Source organism: Zootoca vivipara, chromosome Z (genome assembly GCF_963506605.1).
Source record: "Zootoca vivipara chromosome Z, rZooViv1.1, whole genome shotgun sequence".
NCBI classification, from domain to species: Eukaryota; Metazoa; Chordata; class Lepidosauria; order Squamata; family Lacertidae; genus Zootoca; species Zootoca vivipara.
This window is the reverse complement of record NC_083294.1, coordinates 37,035,469-37,059,920: the sequence shown is the minus strand read 5'-3', so window position 1 is coordinate 37,059,920 and position 24,452 is coordinate 37,035,469. Positions and strand designations below refer to the sequence as shown.

The 24,452-nt window shown below is 43.4% G+C and overlaps 1 protein-coding gene across 2 annotated transcripts in view; it reads left to right on the top strand.

Moving 5' to 3' along the window:
- GRIA3 (glutamate ionotropic receptor AMPA type subunit 3) overlaps positions 1-24,452 on the top strand; it is a 194,744-nt gene that overhangs the window by 65,652 nt on the left and 104,640 nt on the right. The gene's annotated exons all lie outside the window — the stretch shown is intronic.

The window sequence follows — 24,452 nt, the reverse complement described above, 5'->3', positions numbered from 1 at the left end:
GGGGAAATTCTCCTTGTAAAGTGAATATGGATTGGTTCAATACAATCCAGAGAATCAGATAAATCTGTGAGTAACAGCTGAGGGGGTAGTGGGGTGGGAGAGCTGAAGTCCTCATGCCATGGAATGGACTCCTTTGGAAGGTGGAGAACTCTCCTTCATTAGAGGTTTTTAAACAGATGTTGGAAGGCCATCCCAGTCAGAGATTCTTTTGATGCAATTCCTGCATTGTAGGGGTTGTACTAGATAACCCTTGGAGTCCATTGGGCAGCTCCCAACAGAATATTAAAAACACGATAAAACATCAAACATTAAAAACTTCCCTAAAGAGGGCTGCCTTCTAAACGTCAGGTGTCATCTTTGACATCTGATGGGAGGGCGTTCCACAGGGCGGGCGCCATCTGCCTGGTTCCCCGTAACCTCACTTCTCGTAGTGAGGGAACCACCAGAAGGCCCTCGGAGCTGGACCTCGGTGTCCAGGCTGAACAATGGGGTTGGAGACGCTCCTTACAGGGCCGTGGCCATTTAGGGCTTTAAAGGTCAGCACCAACACTTTGAATTGTGCTCAGAAACTCAAAAATTTCAACTCAACAAGTCTGTGATTCTGTGCCCTGCTTGTGAATTTTCTTGAGACATTTGGTTTGCTTGTGTGAGTAACAGAAAACTGGGCTAGATGAGCCATTGGCCTAAAACAGGAGGGCTCTTCTGGATTCTACCAGCTGCCAATCCATTGTTTACATGAATGAAATGCATTATTCTGGAAGGCAACATGGCTGTTCCGGCTTGACCTGAACGGAAGCGCTCCCCCCCCCCTTTTTTTTTGGCTAGTACCACAAAATAGGATCTTAGCTTGAGGATTTTGTTACTAAAGGTCAGCATGTTCTCAGGAATTGGCTCCTAGTCAAGGCTTGGTGTCATTAACAATGTCTACATGCTATTGATGCTGACAGCAATACATAGTTAGACAGAGAAAGATTGTGAAAAGAGCTGGATTTGGATTGTATTATCAATTAATTAATTATATTATTAAATCTGCAGACAGATTTAATAATATAGTTAATTACATTATTGTTATATGATTGCGCACCATTAATTTAAATGGGGTGCACCATCAATAATAATTGTTTGTGTAGTGGGGGAAATAATAGCGAATTGCAGACTGTAGAAGAAAATGATGGCAGCAAATATTGATTGTATTTGCCTGCCTGATTACCATTCCTACTTGCAGATGGACTCACAAAGTGACCCAGCTCCTAGTACCATTCCTCATTTCCATGGAATTCCCTGACATATCCAGGAAGATCTCAAGCTAGCCTTTCTCATGGACAGAAAAACATGGAAGAGGGAGCCATTTTGATGAACATTTTCTCAAGGAAGTGCTTTTTTTTCTGAGCCACTTCCACTCAGCTCTAGTCTAAATTTTCCAAATGTGCTACAAGAAATCAGCCCTGGGTCCCCCAAAAGCACTGATTGGCTAATAGAAACTTGTAGCAAACATCTCTGTCTGCCTCAGAGCATAGTGTAGCCCAGGAGCCAGACTTGTAACTAATGAAAACATAAACCCCAGCTCTGTTTCCTTAGCCCCATAGGGAGCATATTTTATTAGACTCATAAATTTGAGTTTAGCTACTGGGGCTGCTGCTACGGCAAGGCATGACACTTGGATAAAAGGCAGATCCTCCTGGGAAGGTTAAAGGAGTCCCAAGCACCAGTTGTTAAGGATTCTGCAGGAGTCTTGCAACTGTATGTCACAAAAGCTTTAACATGTCTTTTGCCTTTGAGATAGTTCTGTCAATGCCACACACGGCACCTGATGGTATCGCTAGTCTAGTATACGTGCGCCTATCTACATGAATGTTACTGAGACTGGAGATGTGTTTACTGAGAGTATTTAATTCAGTGGGTTTATAGAGATGGCTCTGCCTAGCAGCTGGCAGGTTGGTCTTATTTACTTTCTTCCTCTCTCTGCTGCCGAGATGGCAATTGGCAACAGGCTTCTGAGTCTTTTTACTGTCTAATGAAGGGATTAGACCTGGGTCACCCCTCGATTGAGTCTGCCCCCTCCCCCCCAAAAAAAACCCTTTTAGCCCAGGGCCACATTTCCTTCTGAGCAATCTTCTGGGCGCTACGTGACTGCGGTGGGTGGGGCCAATGTGAGGTAAGTCGTACATGTCATCATCTGAGGCCCTTCTTCATGAGAGGTCTGGAAGGTGGCTATGCAGGAGCAAGCCCTTTCTGCAGTAACAGGCAAAATCATTCTGCTTATCCCAGGCCTTTAGCTAATCAAACAATCTATGAGATTTTAAGTTATGAGGGGGCATTGTTTTGGTTGTTAGTATGTTATGTATTTTTGTGTTTTTATATTGTAATCCAGCCTCTTGGATTAAGGGCAGTATAGAAATGCAATTAATAAAGTGGGACATGGGTGGCGCTGTGGGTTAAACCACAGAGCCTAGGGGTTGCCGATCAGAAGGTCGGTGGTTCGAATCCCCATGAAGAGGTGAGCTCCCATTGCTCGGTCCCAGCTCCTGCCAACCTAGCAGTTCAAAAGCACGTCAAAGTGCAAGTAGATAAATAGGTACCGCTGCTGCGGGAAGGTAAACGGCGTTTCCGTGTGCTGCTCTGGTTCGCCAGAAGCGGCTTTGTCATGCTGGCCACATGACCTGGAAGCTGTACACTGGCTCCCTCGGCCAATAATGTGAGATGAGCACCGCAACCTCAGAGTTGGTCACGACTGGACCTAATGGTCAGGGGTCCCTTTACCTTACTACTATGGTACTACTACTAGTAGTAGTAGTAGTAGTAGTAGTAGTAGTAAAATGGTACTACTATGTAGTACTATGGTACTACTACTAGTAGTACTAGTAGTAGTAGTAGTAGTAAAATACCTCCCATCCTTCTTCCTCTGCCCCAGCCTCCTCTCCTGCTTAAGTCCTCTCTTCATCCTAATCAGCAGCAGAAGCATTGGATTTCCAGACCTGACAAGGAGGAAGGCAGCCAGGCAGAGGCCCCAAGACTGGCAGGCAGGTGTGTCCATTAAACTAGGGGGCTGCTGCAGTCTGTTCAAGCCATCTGTTTCTGTCTGTGGCTTGCTGGAGCTGCCTATCAAGGTCCCCTGGCCACACAGCAGTTAGCAGCGCCATCTGTTGGTAGCCATACAAACTATGGCATGACAACAGCCTTACACAAATATAGATATAGAAATATCACACACTTGTGTCCAAAAGAAATTGCTCAAAGTGACTATTGAGATATGAACAGACAGACACACATTAAACTTCATCATTAAAACAATTATCAGAAACAGCCACAATAAAAGCCAGATGGTGTTTTTTTTTACTTGTCCAATGTCTATAGGATACCTTCATTTCGAAAAGATGCAGTCACAAAATAGCACCAAAAAGGATGGAGTAGGAGAGAAATCCATATAACAACCATGAAATGAAACTTGCGCAAACACCACATAAAATAATAATAATATGGGGGTAGATGATAATACGGTTTCATCTTTGATCTTCCAAAACTCTCACAAAATGAATTGCCACTTCTTCTTTCAATATCCACTCACTTGTTATAAGTTCTGGGTAGTTCTCTACATTCTAGCCATTTATGCTCAGCATGAATCCCTGAGATGCGGACACATCCACGCATTCCCCTAATGTAATGTGGGCAATTTCTTTAGTAATGCCATTATTTTTAAATAGCAATGCATGAAACTCAGACTGTCACTGTGTACATTACAGCTGCCTTGAGGCAGCTATTGCTTATGTATCATTCGGCTTCTCCCCCTTCCTTTGCTTTTCTCCCTCGCCTCTCAAAATCTCTCCTTTTCTCAGAAATAATATCAAGCATCATTTCCTCTCCTGCCCACCCACCCCAACCCCCACTCCCATTCCTACTCTGCATCCCTTCAGGGTAGCCATCTGAATGCCTGTGACACATGAGGAGGAAATAGGTTAAGAAACTGAAGAAAATGGTATACATAAATCAGAAACTCTGTATAAAGGGGGGGGCTCTGTATAAAAACTGTTCTTCCTTCAAGACAGGCTGTCATTATTGTAGGTTGAGTAGGGAGGCTGAGATGGACATTAGGCTTTTAATTTCTTTAATAAGAGCTTCACCTAAATGTGGATGGATGATTGTGGGTGCAGGCAAATGTGCAAGGCTGATCGATAATGTGTATTGCTTAGCTATTTTCTGTCAGGTGAAATGAAGGTGAAGATGTTGCCTGGTTGCAGGAAGGAGGAGGTGGTCAGAACACTGGTTGACAGGAGAGTCAGTACAACTAACTACTACACCACACAGGGTGCAGTCAACTAATGCCGCAAGATCTGGTGACAGCCACTCACCTAGACAAATTTAGAGGAAGGCCCACCACAGTGGAGCATCTGCTCTGCTCAAAGGAAGTCCCAGGTTTGGTCCACAACATATCCAGGCAGGGCTTGGAGAGACCTTTGCCTCAAACCCTGTTGCAGGTCGGTGTAGATAATACTGAGCCAGGGTTGGTGTTAGGCAATATGGTGCCCTGTGCAAGGACAAAATCCCCCCCCCCAAAAAAAAATGATGACAGAGCAAACCCAGCTACCCTACCAGGTTGAGACTAAAAATATGCTAGATCCCTCGCAAAGACTAGTTTCTTAATACAGTTAGATATGTTGTGCTCATCTCTGATAGATTAATCCTATATTGAGCAGTTCTCCTCATTTGTCCGTGTGGAGGTTATGACACTGTAGTTGAGAGACTCTCCCCAACACACACACACACACACACTATAGTTTTCTATCGGTTTCCCTACAGCAAAAGGATCCTCCCCTCACCTTGACAGAGCAAATTCATTGTACAAGAATGTTGACCTGCTTTCTTTGTGTGCCTTTGATGAAGGTGCTCTCTCTCACACACTACCCTACTCCATGGCAAGTAAGAGCCATTATCCTAATTCAAGGACACTGTGCAAAAGGACCAGGCAAAAGCGCCCAAGGAAAGGATGGCCAGGAAGAGCTTCCCATCCCTGAGCTAGATAATCTGATTTGCTTTAAGGCAGCTTACAACTTTCCTGACTGGCAAGGACAATTCTGGCTGAATCTCACCATGTATAAATATTTACATTCCCCAATAATTGTTAACATCTTTTATTATTTTTTTCATGTTCTGAGCACATTTATTCCAAACTTTGGCTCAGAATGTCTTTACAGCAGTTGGCGCTTGCTGGAGAACAGTTCCCCAAAGCATACTTTGTGCCATCTCCCCCCCCCCCCGGTCTCTCCAAAGAAAAGAAAATGAAAAAATGTTTATTACTTACATTGAGCCATCAGTGTGCATGCTACAAGAGATCTCCAACTCCAAGGAGCTAACATTTGTTAGCAGAAACAACAAAGGAAGGGGAGATAAGAAGACAGGAAAGCATCTATGTGTAGAGAATATCCTCTCACAGAGGAAATCTGCAGACAGAATGCACAAAGGCTGAGGGGGGTGGCAGAACTTAGAACCTTGTAGACCACAAGGTTCTAGGGCTCCATCTGTACTATGCATTTTAAGCTGTATCATAACACCTTAAGCAGCCATGACTTCCCCCAAAGAATCCTGGAAACTGTAGTTTGTTAAGGGTGCTGAGAGTTGTTAGGAGAGCCATATTGCCCTTAGGGGGCTTCAATTCCCAGAAAGAATCATTGTTTCGACACTGGTGATTTTTGCTTATTCCAGTGCACTGGTATTAGTTTGCCTGTCTTCCCAAGCGATGTGTAAATTTTTTCGGAGACACCATTGATGGAATCTTTCAAGGAGTTGGAGATGGTGTTCATAAGAGGTCCATGTTTCACAAACATACAGTAAGGTTAGTACTAGTTACAGGTAGGTAGCTGTGTTGGTCTGCCATAGTTGAAACAAAATTTAAAAATTCCTTCCAGTAGCACCTTAGAGACCAACTAAGTTTGTTATTGGTATGAGCGTTTGTGTGCATGAACACTGCACACAGGTTACAGACGCTTCAGGTTACAGACTCTGCTAACCCAGAAATAGTACCTTGGGTTAAGAACTTTGCTTTAGGATGAGAACAGAAATCGCATGGTGGCAGCACAGCAGCAGCGGGAGGCCCCATTAGCTAAAGTGGTACCTCAGGTTAAGAACAGTTTCAGGTTAAGAACAGACCTCCAGAATGAATCAAGTTCTTAACCCAAAGTACCACTGTATTTGGGGGGTGAGATCCATAACTGTTTAAAGTGGCATGATACTGCTTTAAATATACAGTATAGTGCTTCTGGGGTGCAGGGTGCAAAGGTGCACCTCCTACTGTAACCTTTAGTTGTTGCAAAGGGCTGTCAGGTGTTTGTGGGGAGCCATGGTGCTTCTGTGGTGCAAAGCAAGGATAGCTAACCCGGTTCCCTTCAGGCATTGTCCAGATAGGACTACAACTCCCATCACAACCCCCCCCCCCCGGCCAGCATGGCCTATGAGGAGGGAAGGTGGGATTTGTAGTTAGGGGTGGGGGAGAAAATTTATTCACCTCTTACTTACAAGGTTATCCTACCCAATTTGTTCTTTCTGAAACAATACATGAATGGAAAATCCTTCCAGTGTGATGTAGTGGTTAAGAGTGGTAGACGCATAATCTGGGGAACCGGGTTCGCGTCTCTGCTCCTCCACATGCAGCTGATGCAGCTGCTGGGTGACCTTGGGCCAGTCACACTTCTCTGAAGTCTCTCAGCCTCACTCACCTCACAGAAAGTTCATTGTGGGGGAGGAAGGGAAAGGAGAATGTTAGGCGCTTTGAGACTCCTTCGGGTAGTGATAGTGGGATATCAGATCCAAACTCCTCCTCCTCCTCCTCCTCCTCCTCCTCTTCAAAATTCACACTTCTTCCCATTTTGCACTGGCATTCTCCAACAGAGTAATGTGTGTAGGAACACATATACTAGGGTATGACGTGCACAGAAGTGCATGTATTCGTGAAAACGACACATGAAAATGCATTCCATTTGGGGAAATTGATTTGCAAATATTCGGTAAAATTGCATAGGAATATGTGTTTATTAGGAGAAATGTGTACTAAAATGGGCCAATTTGCTTTCATGAGGGCTTTTTAAAAGACATGTGTATCCATGCGCACACACACACACAAATTTAGAGAACTGAACTTAAGACTGGGAAAAATAAGAAACTGGGAGAAATCAAAACTAACAGAATTTCCTATCCCTACTTGTCCAACAATATCTTGAGGACACCACACTGGCTTCCACTGGTCTAAAGCTACTACCTTCAGTGAAACCAAAGTGCCCACATTTGAAGGGGGTGGTTTGATGTTCACTGAAGGTGACTTCAGTGGAGTTCCTTCACATCCTACTGACAGATGGAGACTTTACTCTTTTTTGTATGTACCGGTAAGTCATGCTTAAAATTGTCGCTCCAGCAGCAACAAAATTGTTCTTGGGTATCCATTGTTAAGAGCTGTATAGTTTTGCCTAGCAACCACATTTACTTAAAGAAGAATCACTTGCATTTTCATGCATATAATTGCTTTGAGTGTCAGTGGCCTTACTCTATAAATAGTGCCGGCATCTTTACAAAGTGTTTTTCCAATGAGTTTGCTGGTCTTTCTGATCTCTGCAAAAGACACATGCAAATCAAACAGTACACCAAAATGGAACATGGGCCAGATTATATTGTGAAAAATCCAGCAATACCTGCTTGCTGGTTGGTAACATTGTAGTGTTTAGACAAGAGTGAATCTCTATCTCCCCTCTTAAAACTTAGTGGTAAGGTGGAAGTTGAATGAGTAGTGTTTCCTCTGAATCCAACTTGCCTTGTTAACCAGCACAATACTGTACTAGAGTTGGTGCAATTTTACCTGATTGGACTCCTGTAGTTTTATTTTAGTTCTAACTGTGCGAATAGTGGCATTCTAGCTTCCTGACTGACTTGTCCGCTACACCTTCCATGACACATAAAACATGTTGAAAACAATGCAAAAATGTTGAGCTTCCTTTCACATCGAGGGAGAAAGACTGCTTAGAACTCTGAGCTGTTTACATCAGCATAAATATATTTTAAAAATGCACATAAAATATAGTACTTTTCGGAGGGTTTTTTTAAAAAATCAAAACAATATGTATTTTAATCAATATATTATCATTGTAATCAGACAGTTAATACTCACATCAATTTACTTGATTTCTGACATTCTGATACTGAATCTAAAGTAAATTTATTCCATTCTTCCAGTGAGTCACCTTTTTGTTACATTTGATAGATAAACACTAAGATATGAAGAGGGAGAGTGATTGTTAGCAGGGAGGTCTGGTGAAAATGAAGTACAAGAATTAGAGATAATGATGATCATGTGAAAGTAGGTTTGACTCTGCAAGTTGTTTGACTCCACCTCCCATCATCCCTGACAATCGGTCATCTTAGCTGGGACTGATGGCAGTTGGAGTCCAAGAACAATTGAAAAGTCATGCATTCCTCATCCCCAACCAACAACAAAGCTCTAAGATATTAAAACAAGTCTTGTGTGTTCCTAGACCGCATGTGCACCATACATTTTAAAGCAATACCATACCACTATAAACAGCCATGACTTCTTCCTTGAAATGCTGAGAACTGTAGGGTGTTAAGGGTGCTGAAAATTGTCAGGCAATCCTTATTCCCCTCAGAGAGCTACAATTCCCCCACAAAAATGAATTGATTGTAAAAAAAACCACTTTGCAAATTGTAGCTCTGTGATGGAAATATGGGTCTCCTCAGAACTCTTAGCACCTTTAACAAACTACATCTCGTAGGATTCTTTGGAGAGGAGTTACGACTGTTTATAGTGGCATGATACTCCTTTAAATGTATGCTGCAGATGGATCCTAAGATAATTATTTGGTTCTTGGACATAGGTAGAATGTCAAGGTGATAAACTGACTTAATGAAGTATGCAAAATAATGTATTCATATATATATATATTCATTTGTTAAAATGTTTGTTTGTTTGTTTGTTTGTTTAGGAAGTCTTTCTAATCCAAGTATTACTAGGTGATGACGCAAGTAAAACTTTTCTCTTGTATTAAAAATTTAATGTTTTTTTTGTAAATTGCTTAGAGGTTCTACTTGCAATCAGTGCTACATAAATTCTGTTAGATAGATGAATAATTTATTAGACTTAAGCAGCCAAGTTTTTGCCTGCAGGCCACAAGCCAGACAATCAAAGTACAATCAGAGCAGCCCCATTCCAGTGGCTGCCTAACATTGCAGTCCTAAGCAACTGTCCTTCGAAGAAAGGGCTGTCAAATCCAGTGGAAGGTTGTATCTGACTAAACCTGCTTAGGATCAGTCTATCAGAGAGTTAAATTAATGGGCAAGGGGGTGGAGCTAACCTTTCCTTTCCCAGATTGACTGCCAGGCATATTCTCAAAAGGAAATATTTGAATTTGATGCATCAGGGTTGTGTGTTTGTTTCCTTTTTAATGGTGCCTTGGAGCAACTAGAAACACATAATCCCTTTGCTTTCTTAATTGGATTTGGGCATTCCACTATTGTGAATTGCTTTGCAAAACGCATATCGGAGCCTCTTGCCTCAGGAGTTCAATTAGAGTATGTCCGTCTCTTCTTAGCATTTCTGCAAGACAATTTCTAAACCTTAGCTCAGGTTTTGTTGTTGATCAGCCATCAAATGAGAAGCTTGCAGAAGCTGGACTTTTCAGCACTGTATCCATTAATTTATGTTCCAAGAGATGGCTTCAGCTGTGGAGATTCTGGCCTAAGCTTGGAAAGGGGAATAGGTTCAGATCAGTAGCTCTGATTCCATCAAGCACACAAGGTGAGTCAACATACGGCAGATTTAGCTTCAGGAAAGGCCAGGGTTCAGGAATTGAATAGGGATATATAAATACCGGTAGCTCCATGTGGAAGTCAAGCTGGAGACTCATACAGCCAGAACTCACTGGAACTCAGTTCTGGCACCTCTCACATGGACACCGTTGCTATTATAAGATTAAGAGCCTCACCCCCACCTCCATTTTCTTTGCTGCATTCCCCTGGGAAATCCCACTGATTACCACTAAGTCTTGATGTTTGTTCCAATTCAGTGGTAAATAATGTTGTTGTTTTTCCATGGGAAACTGTGGGGCAAATGTAAAACCACTCAGACTTGTGCCTAGAAAGCATGGGGCAAGCAGAAAACCATTTGGACCCACACACAGAGAGAAGTGTGGATGAGCCCTAAGCCTTAAATGGCAGCTGCAACTCCACCTGGGTAGGAGTCTCCACATTTAAAGGGGACTGGTTTTGACAGTCATCAGCTCCAATGAGTCAGTTGAGAGTGTGATTTCATTAGGGCTTCTGAACTGGAGTCTTGGAGTCAGAGCAGAGCAAAATCTCTAGGCCTAAGAAATGAGCTCCTGGATATCTGGGGCTGGCTCTGAAACAATGCCCATTCTGCATCCCAGGCTCGACACCTGAAGTGGAGAAGTCCAAGCAGAGTATTAATGAAAGTCTGACTCTTTAAATTAGGTTTGTTTGTTTGCTTCTGCGTTTCCTCTCCTCCATATACTGGTTGCTATGGAGATCAGGCCTAGCTGGGAATAACTGGATTTTCAACCCTCAATAGCTTGGCTTTCTTATTCTCCTTCCACACCCAACATTCTTGTGACAGTGCACATTTCTTTAGTTCTCCATTGTAGGATGCATGGATGAGGAGTCCTCTGCATAGTGGAACATGCTTTATTATTGCTGTTCTTATTAAAAGAAGATGAGTGGATTAAGTATTTGGACATTAAAGATTTCTACCCCACCCTAATCCATAACAACTCCCAAAGTAGTTTACTTAAGATCAATAAAAATAGCACATTCCCTGTCCATAAGCTTATAATGTGAAGGACATGGCACAAAAAGAAAATGGGGTGAGGGAAGAAGAAAACAAGCAAATTCAGACACTAATTCTGAACATTCTACAGTAGTTCTTAGAATGACCAGCTGGAATGGAAACAGATTAGGGAGTGGATAAATCCAACAGATGTGGTATCTCAGCAGAGCCAAGTGAACCTGCTTCAGTAACTCTCAGTGCAGAGGCTCCACAGAATTATGGTATCCAGATAAGGCTCCCCATTATGGAAGGAGGGCAATAGGTAGTGCACACTGTACATGCAGAAGGTCCCAGTTTCAGCTTCCTGTGTTTCTTGTCTGAAGTCCAAGAAAGCCACTGCAAGTGAATACTGAGCTAAGTGGACCAATGGTTTCCTGGCTCAGACAGAGGTAGGTTCCCATATTCATTACCAGTACCCATCTCTCAGTGGTGGAGCACATGTTTTCATTGCAAAATGTCCCAGTTTCCAAACCTGTCATTTCCAGTCTGCTGCCTAAATGAACCCATGCATTGTGAGCTAAATGGGGCAGTAATCTGCCTCAGTCTAAAGCAATTTCCTATGCCCATTGGAGTCCAGAGGCATTCGAGGGAAATAAATATACAGTATATATAACTTACACGAAAATTTTTTTTAATTTTTTTAGAGTGCCAGGTCCTAAATAAAGGGTTTTTAAAAAGGATTCTTTAGCAAAAAAAACCAAACCGAGTCCAGTGTCAGCAGCAATGGACCCTTGAGGCATGGGACCAGGGACATATGAAGTGTGGGGCAGAGTGGGCGATCCGCCCCGGGTACCACTCGGGGGGGTGTGACAAGATGGCCCCTGCCTCCCACCAGCTGTAGAGCGGCTGAGGGCGCACGCAGTCAGTATGGGCGCCGCTCGTGTGCCATCCGTACAGCCACTGTGTGTGAGTGGCAGCCCATACAGACTGCGCATGTGCGGCATCCCATACGGAGTGCGCACGCACGACAGCCCATACGGTCGCCACATGTGCGCACTCCATACGGGATGCCGCACATGCACAGTCCATACGGACACTGCGCATGCGTCACCAAGTGGTTCGTCCCACCCCGGGTGCTGGAGAGGGTTCCTTCGCCACTGCATGGGGCCCCTGGCATTTGTCCTACCACATCAGGTGCTGACACCAGACTTGCTTGCTGTAAATCTTGCCCTCCACTAATGAAATCTCTTTCCCTGTCTCTCTACTGATATCTGAAAGGGCACTGCTGTGTTGAGATGATATTACACCACATCCTCTGCAATGAAGCACAGAGAGAATGCACATGCTTTGCTTGGCTCTTCAAACCAATGAAGTCGAGAACAAGTTTCTGAGAGCAATGGAGGTGCAAATTGAAAATTGATGAAGATCAGTAACCTAAATGAGGGTGGTTCTGATTATTTAAACTGAAGATTGAAGTCACTAAATGGTCTTGATTTGCACCCCACTCAAATCAATTCTTGTGCTTGCACTCAATCTTGATTTCAATCCATCCGTCCCAAAGGGTGCAGTTCAAGTCTTCATGCAGAAACCTTGAGCATTAAAGAATGAAAATACCATTAAGTTCCAGTGGCGATGTTTGCTATTAGGGAACAACTGCTAACAAAACATCTGCTACGCTACCACTTTCAGTTGCAGCTTGCCCTACACCCCACTGCTGGTGTTTTTTATAAAGAAAGGAACCTCCTCTGAGGCAATTTCCTAATTACCCCTGATAATTAGAAAACACATGTTGCAAAGCTCCTTTCTGCCTGCAGTAGCCACTAGTAATAATTTATTATTATTATTATTATTATTATTATTATTATTATTATTATTATTATTCCCGGCCTCCCCAGCAAACACTGAATATATAATGCATTAAAAAAAACACAGCTCAAAAACACAGTAAAATCAAAATAAAATTAAGTGGCCAACCCACGAATCATAGCCATGAAGGTAGGAATATTAAATATTCGCCAGGCCTGGTCACCCATGCTGGTCCCATATGGGCCAATAGAAAGGGCCAAGGGGGCCACTTACATACAGGGTTTCATGAAAAGAAGAGGGTCAGACTGGGCCTGGACCAAAGGCCTGGCAGAACAGCTCTGTCTTGCAAGCCCTGCAGAAAGATGTCAAATCCCGCAGGGCCCTGGTCTCTTGTGGCAGAGTGTTCCACCAGGCCGGGGCCACGGCCGAAAAGGCCCTGGCCCTGGTCGAGGCCAGTCTAACCTGCTTGAGGCCCGGGACCTCCAAAGTATTATTATTTGCAGACCATAAGGTCCTCTGCAGCGCATACCAGGAGAGGCACTCCCATAGGTACAAGGGTCCTAGATCGTATGGGGCAGGCATAGATAAACTCAGCCCTCCAGATGTTTTGGGACTACAACTCCCATCATACCTGACCATTGGTCCTGTTAGCTAGGGATGGTGGGAGTTGTAGTCCCAAAACATCTGGAGGGCCAAGTTTGCCTATGCCTGGTATAGGGTTTTAAAGGAATAACATTACTGTACTAGAACAAAGTATTGTGCTTTCTTCTTTGAAGAGCAACATATTTAACATTTTGTAGATGAAAACTGAAACACTTGCATTATTGAAGGGATGTGGAGCCTTTTTCAGTCCAAAGGCCACATTTCCTCATTGGCATCTTCCAGGGGTCATGTGTGCCAGTGATCGGTGGGGCCAGAAGCAAAGTAAGTGGAGCAATTAATGCAACTTTGGCCAGCAAGCTACATTCCATTCATCCCAAACTCATAGGTTTCTATACATATCATTCCATCCAGCCAAGTAAGAGGTGCTGGAGCGATGGGGTGAAACCCAGAGGTCTACCTGCCTTTTTTTTTGTCTGCTGTATCCTGTATTCATTTTCCCAACAATGGCCTATCATGCAATGGCTTCTGAACATAGCTGCCAAGTTTTCCCTTTTCTCACGAGGAAGCCTATTCAGCATAATGGAAAATCCCTTTAAAAAAGGGATAACTTGGCAGCTATGCTTCTGAAACAAGAGGAGTTGATAAATTAACCACCAAAGTTTCTTTTTCTCTTTTTGAAACTCAGAAAGTTTTAGCATAGGGAATGAGAACCTTTGGCTCTCCATATGTTGCTGAACTACACCCCTCATCAGTCTTGGCCATTGTCCATGCTTACTGGGGCTGATGGGAATTGTAGTTTTGCCCTCAGTCTATGGAGGTGTCTGGTTCACCCTTCAAGGACTCAAGTTTTAGGTCAGAGATAGGCACGGGACTCAGCGATCTCTGTTGCATTACCTTTAGTCACCTTTCAGCCCTCTGTGAGCTTGAGTGTGGCTTTGTGAAGTGGGGAATCTCCTCCATTCATGGAAATTTCCAACACATTTCAGGGTCTAAAGCACACCTGTATAAGTAAACACATTATCCTGTTTTGTATTGTGGAGGGTGGGTGATTGCAGGGCGTACAACCAACAGAACAGAACAATCAGAAATACAGAACAGGATATTAACAGTAATCTTTGCTGTGACTATAGGGACAGATCCATACCATACATTTAAAGCACATGGCTTCTCCCTGCCCCCCCCCAAAAGAATTCTGGGAGCTTTAGTTTTTAAGGGTACTGGAGATTGTAGGTTTGTGAGGGGGGCCCTTGATTCTTTGGGGTTTGTCATGTGCTTTAAATGTGTATTGGAATGCATTTGAAATACATTGTAAGCATTCCCCCATGTTTTTCTCTGGAATCAGAGTATCAATGTTGGACTCCAGCCCCCATCATCCTCAGCCAGCATGGCCAATGGACAGGGATGGTGGGAGTTGTAGTCCAACAACATCTGGAGGACCACAGGTCCCCCACCTTTGTCTTAGAAGAAATACTGCTTCCATGATTCTAGCCTTAATAAATCTCAACAGAAGGGTTGTGATTAAATGGATGGCAAAAGGTAGTGAGAGAATTTGGTGTAGTCCCTGGAGTTATTCCAAGCCTGTAATATCTGCAAGCAAATAATTAGCCATTTTACATGTTTTTTCCCCACCTCCTCCTTTGAGGCAACTGTACTGTGGCTCACGGGCAACACTGACCTGGTTTCTTATCTTTCCCTTCCTCTTTTTGCACAGATATAAATATCATAGTGAGGCAATATTAAATAAACATCTTTTCTGCTTTGTATGTGAAATAAACAAGAAAAGAGAAGCATCCGATTCACAGGGTGAGGTGGGGAACTGAGAACACTAATACACTTCCCACTCAATTTGTATTGTACCCTATCTGCTTAACACCTTACCTTCTTGCTTTGAATGCTCCAGTTAAATATATAGAGGAGAATCTACTGCTGTAAGAATGTCCGGTGGAACACCCACAGAGTCTTAATGCTGGAGCCCAGACAATGCTTTATTTCATATACCTTGTTAATTCTAAAACTGTGCATAGGGGCTGAGCTATGGTCACAATCCCTCTCAAATTGCACATGGTGGGAAGGGTTCCGTCGAACTCTTCACAGTATGTCACTATTGCCATCCCTCTCCCACCATGCTGCCCCTGTGCTGAAGCTGTGCTAAACTGCTTATTTCAAAACTAAGACCAAAATGTTCCTCGAAGCATCCAGCAGTCCGCTTCCCACCCAATGGAGATCTAGTCCTTGCAGGACTGCAATGATCACACAGCATTGCATAAGAGGAATGCATCTAAGGATCTTCCTCCAAGCAAATGGGAGTGTTGTAGACTGTTCCATGGAGTTTGGGACCAGATATGTTCCTCTACAAAGAAACCAATTCTAGTGCTGTGCCAAAAATTCTCTAGTGGTTGTTGTTTTAGCTATTTCCCATCAATAAATGTGAAAATATATAGTATTTCACAAGAAGTTCTGGAAGGAGGATTATATGAAATATTACATGGGAAACTTAGAAAGGACATTGAGTTATGGTGTATTTATAAGTAATAGTGAAGATAATGGAATGTAAGACTAAGTGAGGAAGTGGGGAAATCTTCAGGCGTGGCTGAGGGAAGTCAAAAAATTGAATAAGATATGAATGTATGTAATGAGATATTTGGAAATTATATGCTACATATATATGTATATATGTATATATAACATTTCAAAGTTATCCAAGGGGCGAGAACATTTCCATGAAATACTCATGGGAGTGGTACTGTGTTTGTGTTATGCTTGCCTACCATTTGAGGGGGACAAGCAGGGGTGAAGGAAGGCGTCGTGACACATGGGGCGGGGCGCCGCTACGTAGGGCGCATGCGCTGTCCATAGCAACACCGCACATGCGGTGTACATAGCGGTTTGCCGCCACCACCTCTCCAGTGCTGTACGGATGGTGCCGGGTCCCTCTGCTCTCGGCTGCAGCTGTGAACAAAGGATCCTCCATTTGCGGCTGTAGTGGTGACGGAGGGATCCCGGCACCATCCATACGGTACTGGAGTGGCAGCGGCAAACCGCTATACAGCACATGTACTGTACATAGCGGTTTGCTGCCAGTGCTGGGATCCTCTGCTCATGGCTGCAGCCGCGAACGGAGGATCCTCCACATGTGGCTGCAGCAGCACAATGGCTGTTCACGCCGCTGCGAGCCCCCGTGGGGTGACTTATTGTCACCCCTGCAGACACGGCACCCAGGCGAACCGCCCCCCGCCCCCACCCTGTTGCGATGCCACTGGGGACAAGGGGTGTTTATGAGCACCCTTTATTTCATTCTGCCAATCATCTCACCCTGCAGCTTTCCTAGCTGCCCATGTTCTGATAAAAGGGAAACCAAGGGAAAACATCATGGGGTAATTATTTCCATAAGGTGGTTTTGTTTGAGGGTTTTTGAGATCAGGAAGCAGGGGTAGCCAGGGAGACTGCAGAGTGCTGAATAAAATATTTGCTGGGAACGAAAAGAAAAACATATACCACTTTCAACTATGAAGAACATAGTTATTGGACTGATTTGCATGTAGTATGCCAAGTTATCCATGGATTATTATTAATGCCATTGTAAACAGTGTATGTAAATTTCAGAGTACTTTTTGATGACCACTTCTTTAAAACAAAATTCAACTTCACGTAAATGTGCAGGCACAGAATTCCTGTTACAAAGTTGAATAGTGAAGGATGACATGTTCCCTGACAGAACTGGTAGGTTTTTGCTTTGGGGTGGTTGTTTTATTTCTGGTTTAAAATTATTAGCATATTCTAATGACAATATCAAGGTGGATTCAGAAATATATATTAAAGTTTAGCAAGAGGAGGTACATATTTATTCACTCTTGATGACTGGAGGTTAGGCATCAAGAATCTTTTGACGAAATAGGAAGACAATTCAGCCAGCCAAATATTTGACTTTTCTGGGACATTTATCTAAGACTTGCTAAGCTAACATACTCTTATAAATGTTGAATATGAATTTCCATTCGTGGCTTGATTAACATAATCTCCTGCGATTGTTTCTTCAAACGAATATTATTTATCATTATTTAAACTCAGCAGTTTCTGGACTTTTGTTCTCTCTTTTTAAGCGTTATTCAGCATTATTCAGGCTTGCGTAATGAAAACTTGATTCACTTTATCAGTAAGATTACTGCATGCATTTGAAATTACATTTATTACATTTTTATCATGCCCTTCCACCTTGGAGCTCAGGGTGGCACTTGCTCCCCACAGGAATCCTGTGTGGCAAGAAAACGTGGCAAGTCAGGTGAAGCAGGTGATCCTAGCTGGCCCCTAGATCTGGTGGGTTCCAGATGGTAGCTATGGGGCTGTATTCTTCAAGGTAATGGGTCTGGAGCCATGTTGTGATGGCGAGCAAGGGACGAGCAAGCCACTTGTCACCAACCACCTTTTTCTCCCTGCTCAGCAGGCTGTGAGGAGAGGGCTAGATTGTTCCTGCCAAAGATCTTGTGCCAATTGCTAGCAGAAGATCTTTCTCCCTCCCACATTCATTGCTCCATCCCTTTTGGCTTGTTTCCATGTTTCCCCAGTCCTGACCTCCTTTTCTCCTGCAAAACGTCACCCCAAAGGCACAGAAAATTAAGCTGCTCCTGTCAGCTGCCATTTGTTGTCTTTTCCCAGAATGCTTCACCCTGGCTACCATCACTCCCCACCCCTGGCAATGCTCCAGAATTATCCTGCATTGCTGAATGGGGGGGGCACCAAATAGCAGCTTCCAGAAATGGCTACAGATGTCTGCTCTGTCGCTGCCACCAAAAGCAAATAAAAAAAAAATGGGGTTGGGGCTGGGGTTTTGTTTTGTTTATTTTTAAAAAATAAAAGTGGGTGCCACAACAAAACAAATGCAAATGAATAAGGCATGAAATGAACTAGACCAGCAGAAATGACTGGAATCCCAGTGCCGTGTGTGTGTGTGTGTGTGTGTGTGTGTGTGTGTGTGTAATCTTGCATACCCCTTCAGAGGGGGAGCAGGCTTTTGTCAACGGCAGAATGCCCTTCACAGCTAAGAGAGCCAATCTGGCTTGAGAGTCAAATAAATTAATTAACTCTTTGCAATTTTCTTGGAAATAGTTCCATAAGCCAAATGTACCTTTTGAGGGTGTTGAATGTGCTTCTGGCAATTGTGAAGCTGCCAGCAGCAGCAGCAGCAGCATCTCACCTCCAGCTGAGAGCCACCTGATTATAGGTTTGGGTATCCCTGCATCTAGGCACTCAACCCTCCTGGAACACAGATCAACCGTCTCACCCAGTGCATGAGGTTATCTGCTAACCTGGTAATTACTAACTGCAGGATTCCTAATTAGATCCCTTTTCCTTAAATAAATACATAAACATGGGCAGATGTGTTCATCTGCATCTTCAGTTAGGCACCAGCAGCTAAAGAGAGGGGGAATTTTTTTTACACATATACACAGAGAGGCGTGGGGAGAGAGAAATGCTTTTGATTTTGTGCATTCCAGATTGCTGGGCATATTTTTAAAACCTGGGGTATATTCAGTTCAGTTCACATTTAAAGATAAACCTACCTAACTCACACTTCAGAACAAATTTCTGAAATGATGTACGAACCGAAACACAGGCATCCTTCGAGATTCCCACGCCTTAAAGTTTTGCAATGCATTTCTCCAGGCAGGTAATGTTTACAAAAATGCATATACTAAGGGAAAGCATTGTATTTGTGAAAATAACATTTAAAAAAATCATTATATCTCTTTGCAAAAATGTGTATATTAGGCATAATTGCCTGAACACCCATTGAGGGGAGTGGGGTGGGCTGGAGAAGAAGAGCAGCTAGCTACAGAAGACGGATTTAAATTACTGGTGCCTTCTTGCACTAATGTGCTTGATGGCTGTCCTAAAGATTTTCATGCTTCCAAAGATATGCGCTAATATGGTCCACTGGATGCAAGCCCTTATCGGATCTATCATTTCTTCAGTTGCATTCACAACAGTGCTATCTGACCAAGCACAACTATATAAAAAATTCGTTCAGTCCTGCTAGACATGGAATTTTATGTAACTGAATGAGCTCTTCAGTGGAAAAAGTATTATTTTCCTCTTGCTGCTCAGCTTGCTTTTGAAAAGAGAGATTCTCACACACTTTTAGAGTGCTATTAAACTGGGCAAATAGGCCTCTTTTGTCTGTGTAGTGGTATTATCAGAGCAACAGTATCTGTCTAAAATTGTAGGCAAAATGTGTTTATTTTTTTCCCCTTTGACAGCGATATATCAGTTTTGTTTGCATTTGGGATAGAGGGAGGCATTGCACTTGCAGCAACCTACAGTTCTATGATTCCATGAGCAGGAGGTTTAGACCACACTTACAACTGCATTAAGGTGGTAAGAAAATAGTTCCTGGTGCAGAATCTATGACAGCCCTCCTGCATGACCAGAGCAGCCCTATACTTACTTACTCAGAAATTAGTTCCGTGACTGAGTCCCATTGATAATAAACCTGTGAGTCTTTAAAGTTCCACAAGAAGACTGGTGTTTTTGCAGCAACAGTGTAGCACAGCTGTCACAGAACCATACAGTTGGAATCGTACAGGGGGGCAGGTTCATCTAGTTCAGGCATCCCCAAACTTCAGCCCTCCCGATGTTTTGGACTACAATTCCATAGCTGCCAAGTTCTCCCTTTTTTAAAGGGAATTTTTTTTAAGGGAAATTCCCTTATGTTGAATAGGCTTCCTTGCGAGAAAAGGAAAAACATCTGGCGGGGTGCCTGATCTAGTTCAACCCCTGATGTGCCACAGTGGTCAGTGTTAGACTAGAAGAAGACCCAGGGTCAAATCCCCACTCCCAACACAAAGGCCATGGGGTGGGGTGTGCTTGGGCCAATCACTGTCTCTCAATCTAATCTATCTCACAGGGTTGTTACATGGATAGAGTGGAGCGGAATAGAGGCCCTGATCTCACTGGGGAAAAGTCAGTAATAGGAATATAATATATATATTTTTAAAAATGGCCACCCAGTGTCTCTCTCTATCTCTCTCCTTCACTAGAGATATTTAAGCAATCTCCTCGTGAAGCACTCTGTTCCATAGGCAAATAACTCTTGTTGTTAATGCATTTCACCCAATGTTTAGCTGAAATCACAATAGCTGATATTGCTTCATCCACACTACACATTGAAAGTACATTGAAAATACATGGCTTCACCCAAAGAATCCTGATAGAGTTACACCTCTAACAAACTACCAGGAGTTCTCGGGGGGGGGGGGAGTCATGTGCTTTCAATGTGTCTTAAATGTGTGGAATGGATGTTGCCACTGATTACTCCGGTTTGCTTTGGTTCGCCTCCAGACTTGTCAGATCTTTGTACAGAAGCTGCCAGCAACTGAATCTGGACCTTAAGGATACAAAGGGTTTTGTTTTTTTTACCCCATAGGTAAAAGGTTTTTTTTTTTTTTACCCCATGTGTCACCAACACGGGCACACATCCTTGGTGTCCTCAGGGTCCCATCTCCACAAAGAATTATTTGGGCAAAATAAGGCTTTTTTAATCTCCTTGGAGGGGGTGATTTGTGACTAAGGCTAAGGGAGAAATGTGTATTTAAAGTCAAATCTATCAAATCTGCACATTTTTGAAACAGAGACATAGCTATATCCTTGTAAAAAATTGTGATGAAGCTCTCAAAAAACATATCTATCAGGAGAATATGTACGCAAAAATGAAGATAATTGTTAAAGAAAATCACTAAAATTAATTGTATTCAGGCAAATTGCTTTAAAAATGTGTACATTGGTCAAAACTGCATATAAAAATGTGTTTGTTGGGAGAAATTCATACTAAAATGCTGGTGGTTCATGTGCATTTTTTAAAAAAAAAATCTGCAAATTGCTGCAATGTGTGAAGAACTGAATTTAAGACTGGTAAAATGAGAAAGCTGAGAGGATCTAAACAGACTTCCATCCCTGCTTGTGGCATGCATGTTTCTCCAGTTTGCAAACATGCCATTTGGCCCCCAAAGGCCGGTGACCTAGCTTTAACCACTGACCTATGCCTCCCCAAGAATCTTGTCTCTGAAATTTTGGAAAGTATGAGTGCATACAACAGCTGTGTGGCAGTGAAGCAAGACTCCAGGTATATTGGCAGGTTCCCTTAGGGACGAGATGTACAATATTAAACACTCCTTAAGCAAAAGCAATAAAAGGCCAATTTTTTTCCCCACTTAGCTTTAAAAACCAGCATAAATTTCCCTTTAATTGCACTTGGAGTTTTCAATTATAAGAATGTCTCATTTGTAAGCTGTCTGCTAACCCAAGCCTTGTACCTGCTCGTTCTATAGCATGTAGCAGAATCGTAATGCTGCCTCAGACATCACAGCCATCTTTGTAAAATATGATGTTAAGGAAGGCTGAGTTCATTGTACCATACATATGTAAATGCCTCTCTTTCAGTGGTCTCAGGGGAGAGGGGAAGCCAGACCGTATTCCCAAGCACAGCATGTATTAATTGTACGGCAATAAAGTGCACACGTACAAACTCAAGAACGTTCAAGAAGCATTAAGCAACCAAAGTCAGGACATCATTAAGGGAACCAGAAAGCCCTGCTCAGAAGTTATATTTAAAAGATGCTGCATTGGGAACTGCCTGGACTGAAGCTCATTTACAAAGGGCAGACAACCCAACCTGTAAACCAGGTAATGTGAGGAGTAATTTTCAGCCCAAGGCCTACATTTCCTTCTGGGTGGCCTTTTGAGGACCACTGGCCAGAAGCAGAAGTGGACAGAGCAACAAATATAAAAGTTACCTTTGCATAGTAAGCTGGCTTCTACACACTGATGTGAGCCCAACTGGTGTGTGGCTTGGGGAAGAGTTTCACAGGCTGGACAAAGAGCCATTGTTGGCATCCATCTGTTTCAAGAGACAACGGAGTGCACCTCCAGAGTCAAATCGTTGGAGAATTATAGTGCCTGCTGTGGATGAAGAAACCGGTAACTCAGAGCTGCTGCCTCCCATGTTGTTTTTGCTGTGTTAGCAGCACCAAAGTGACCTTCCACAGTGCACAAGCCTGGGCAGTCAAAACCCCCCTCTTAGCCTCACTGATGTGGCCCAAAGCAATGCATTTGCCACCAGTTTGGCTGCAGAAGTTGCTGGAAGGAGGCAAACATGACACCATCCAACCATTTTAGGAACTCCACTCCAGATTTGTTTAGGGTTTACTCCTTCACCTTTTCTTCTTCCAAAGATATCCTGCAAGGCAGCAGAGGTTTATGATCAGAGTTTTTCTTTTCCTAGTTGGGTTCCCTTCCCAGGCTGATGAACCGATCTGCCCCTCACTTACCTCCGCAGCACATGCAGAAACTACCTTCTTAACGGTTGGACCCACTATGGGTCTCATCCGCTCAATCCACTGGAGCCTGTCTTTGCATGCAGGGGAAGTCACTAACTCACTGAGAGTTTGAGACCCATTGGCCACCCTCACCTGGTTTAGCCAGCCAGTCAGAGGCCATAGAGAGCAGCAGCATACCACTTCAGATTCTCATGGCTTCCCAAAAAGAAACTTGGGAAATGTAGTTTGTTAAAAGTGTTGAGAGTTATGAGGAAGCATCCCTCCATTCCCCTAATAGAGCTACAATTCCCTGTGTTCCCTGAAAAGAGGGTCTGAGTGTTACACTACTCTGAAAACTGTAGCTCTGGAAGTGGAATAACAACTCTCAGTACCCTTAAGAACCTACACTTCCCAGGATTCTTTGGGGGAAGCTATGACTGTTTAAAATGGTATGGCACTGCTTGCAGAATAAAGTGCAGATGAGACCTGTTAAATCCACCCACGGCCCTGGACTGAATCCCTATCATTAGTAAATAATGGCTTCTTAAATGAAGTCAGGGGACATTGCCCTCCTGCTATAAGAGACCATAGCAAGATTGCAGCCCCTCCCCCCTAAAAAAAAAGCTTCCATGCAGATAGCCTTCAAGAATGAGATTATTCTCCCCAGCTGTTCCACAATTAGCTCTCAGCAGTTTGCTCAAATTCAGTCTACGTCCCAGCCACAGTTGTTCACAAGGAATGAATGGTCCACTTGCAAGCGTAAATTTCCCACTGTGCTGCTCTTTGTTCGTTTTATGCTGCCTCCCTGCTCTGCTGAAGCTGTTAAATGAGTCGATATTACCTTAATATGAGCTCTAAAGGTGTTATTTAATGCCATTACATTCTCCATTTTAAAAAAAGAAAGAAATGCACTACATGAACGGGGGGGGGGGGGACGACCGCACACCTCTGAATACCAGTAAAACCACGTCTACATTACTTGCCTTGAGATAATTGCCACAATATTTTAATTGCCATTTTCTCCTTATGTAGAGCTCAGTCTGTGCTAGTTATTGGACAGACCGCACCTCCCAATCAATTCCAGTACTGCTCCGTGCCACCTTGGAAATCTGATAATGTCAAACAGAAGCTACTTCATGTAATATAAGGCTCCACCGGTACTATACATTCAAAGCAGTATCATACCGCTTGAAACAGTTATGGTCTCCCCCAAATAATCCTGGGAGCTGGAGTTTGTTACACCTTCCACTGAACATACAAAGATCAATGCTGGGGTGGAAAACATGATCCTCACAATTTCAGTGAGCATATTTTGAAGGTGTGAACATGACTTTTCAAGTTGTCCTTTGGGCTGCTGATTAGGCCAGGGATGGGGAAACTCAAATGTGCCCCCCCCCAAGGTCTATCTGGCCCTTGGAAGCCTTCCCTGGGCTATGCCTTTTCCCTAGCCACATTTCCTCTCCCTAGGTCTTGACCCTTACCAGCCCTACTTTTCACTCTCCAGTTTTTCCCAACCTGGAAGGTGGCCTTGAACTTGACTGGATGGAGGTTAAAGAGGGGTGTACATGTGTCTGTACTGCACTTTTACTGCTCTGCCCACCTTTCCATCTCTGGCATGTGATTCCTGGAAGGTTGCGCAGAATAGATTCCCTCCGCAACATCAAGCTGATTGCATCATGAGGTCATCTAAAGGAAGTTACGCTGGTTTGTTGGTGTGTGAGTGTGTGGGTGTGGGTGTACCTGGTCTATGGCAGCAGGATGAATGGACTTGAAAATTGTCAAGGCACGTGTTAAATGTTTCATGAACAATCTCTATGTCTTGGCAACTCTGCTAAATCCAGAGGGTTACTACAAGCAGGAGGGAAATTACAACTGGATTTCTATTGTTCACAGAATGCTCGCAGGTCATTAATTTTACTGGGTTATAAACACTGCAGCTGTTTCCAGATGAAGCAGGAGAT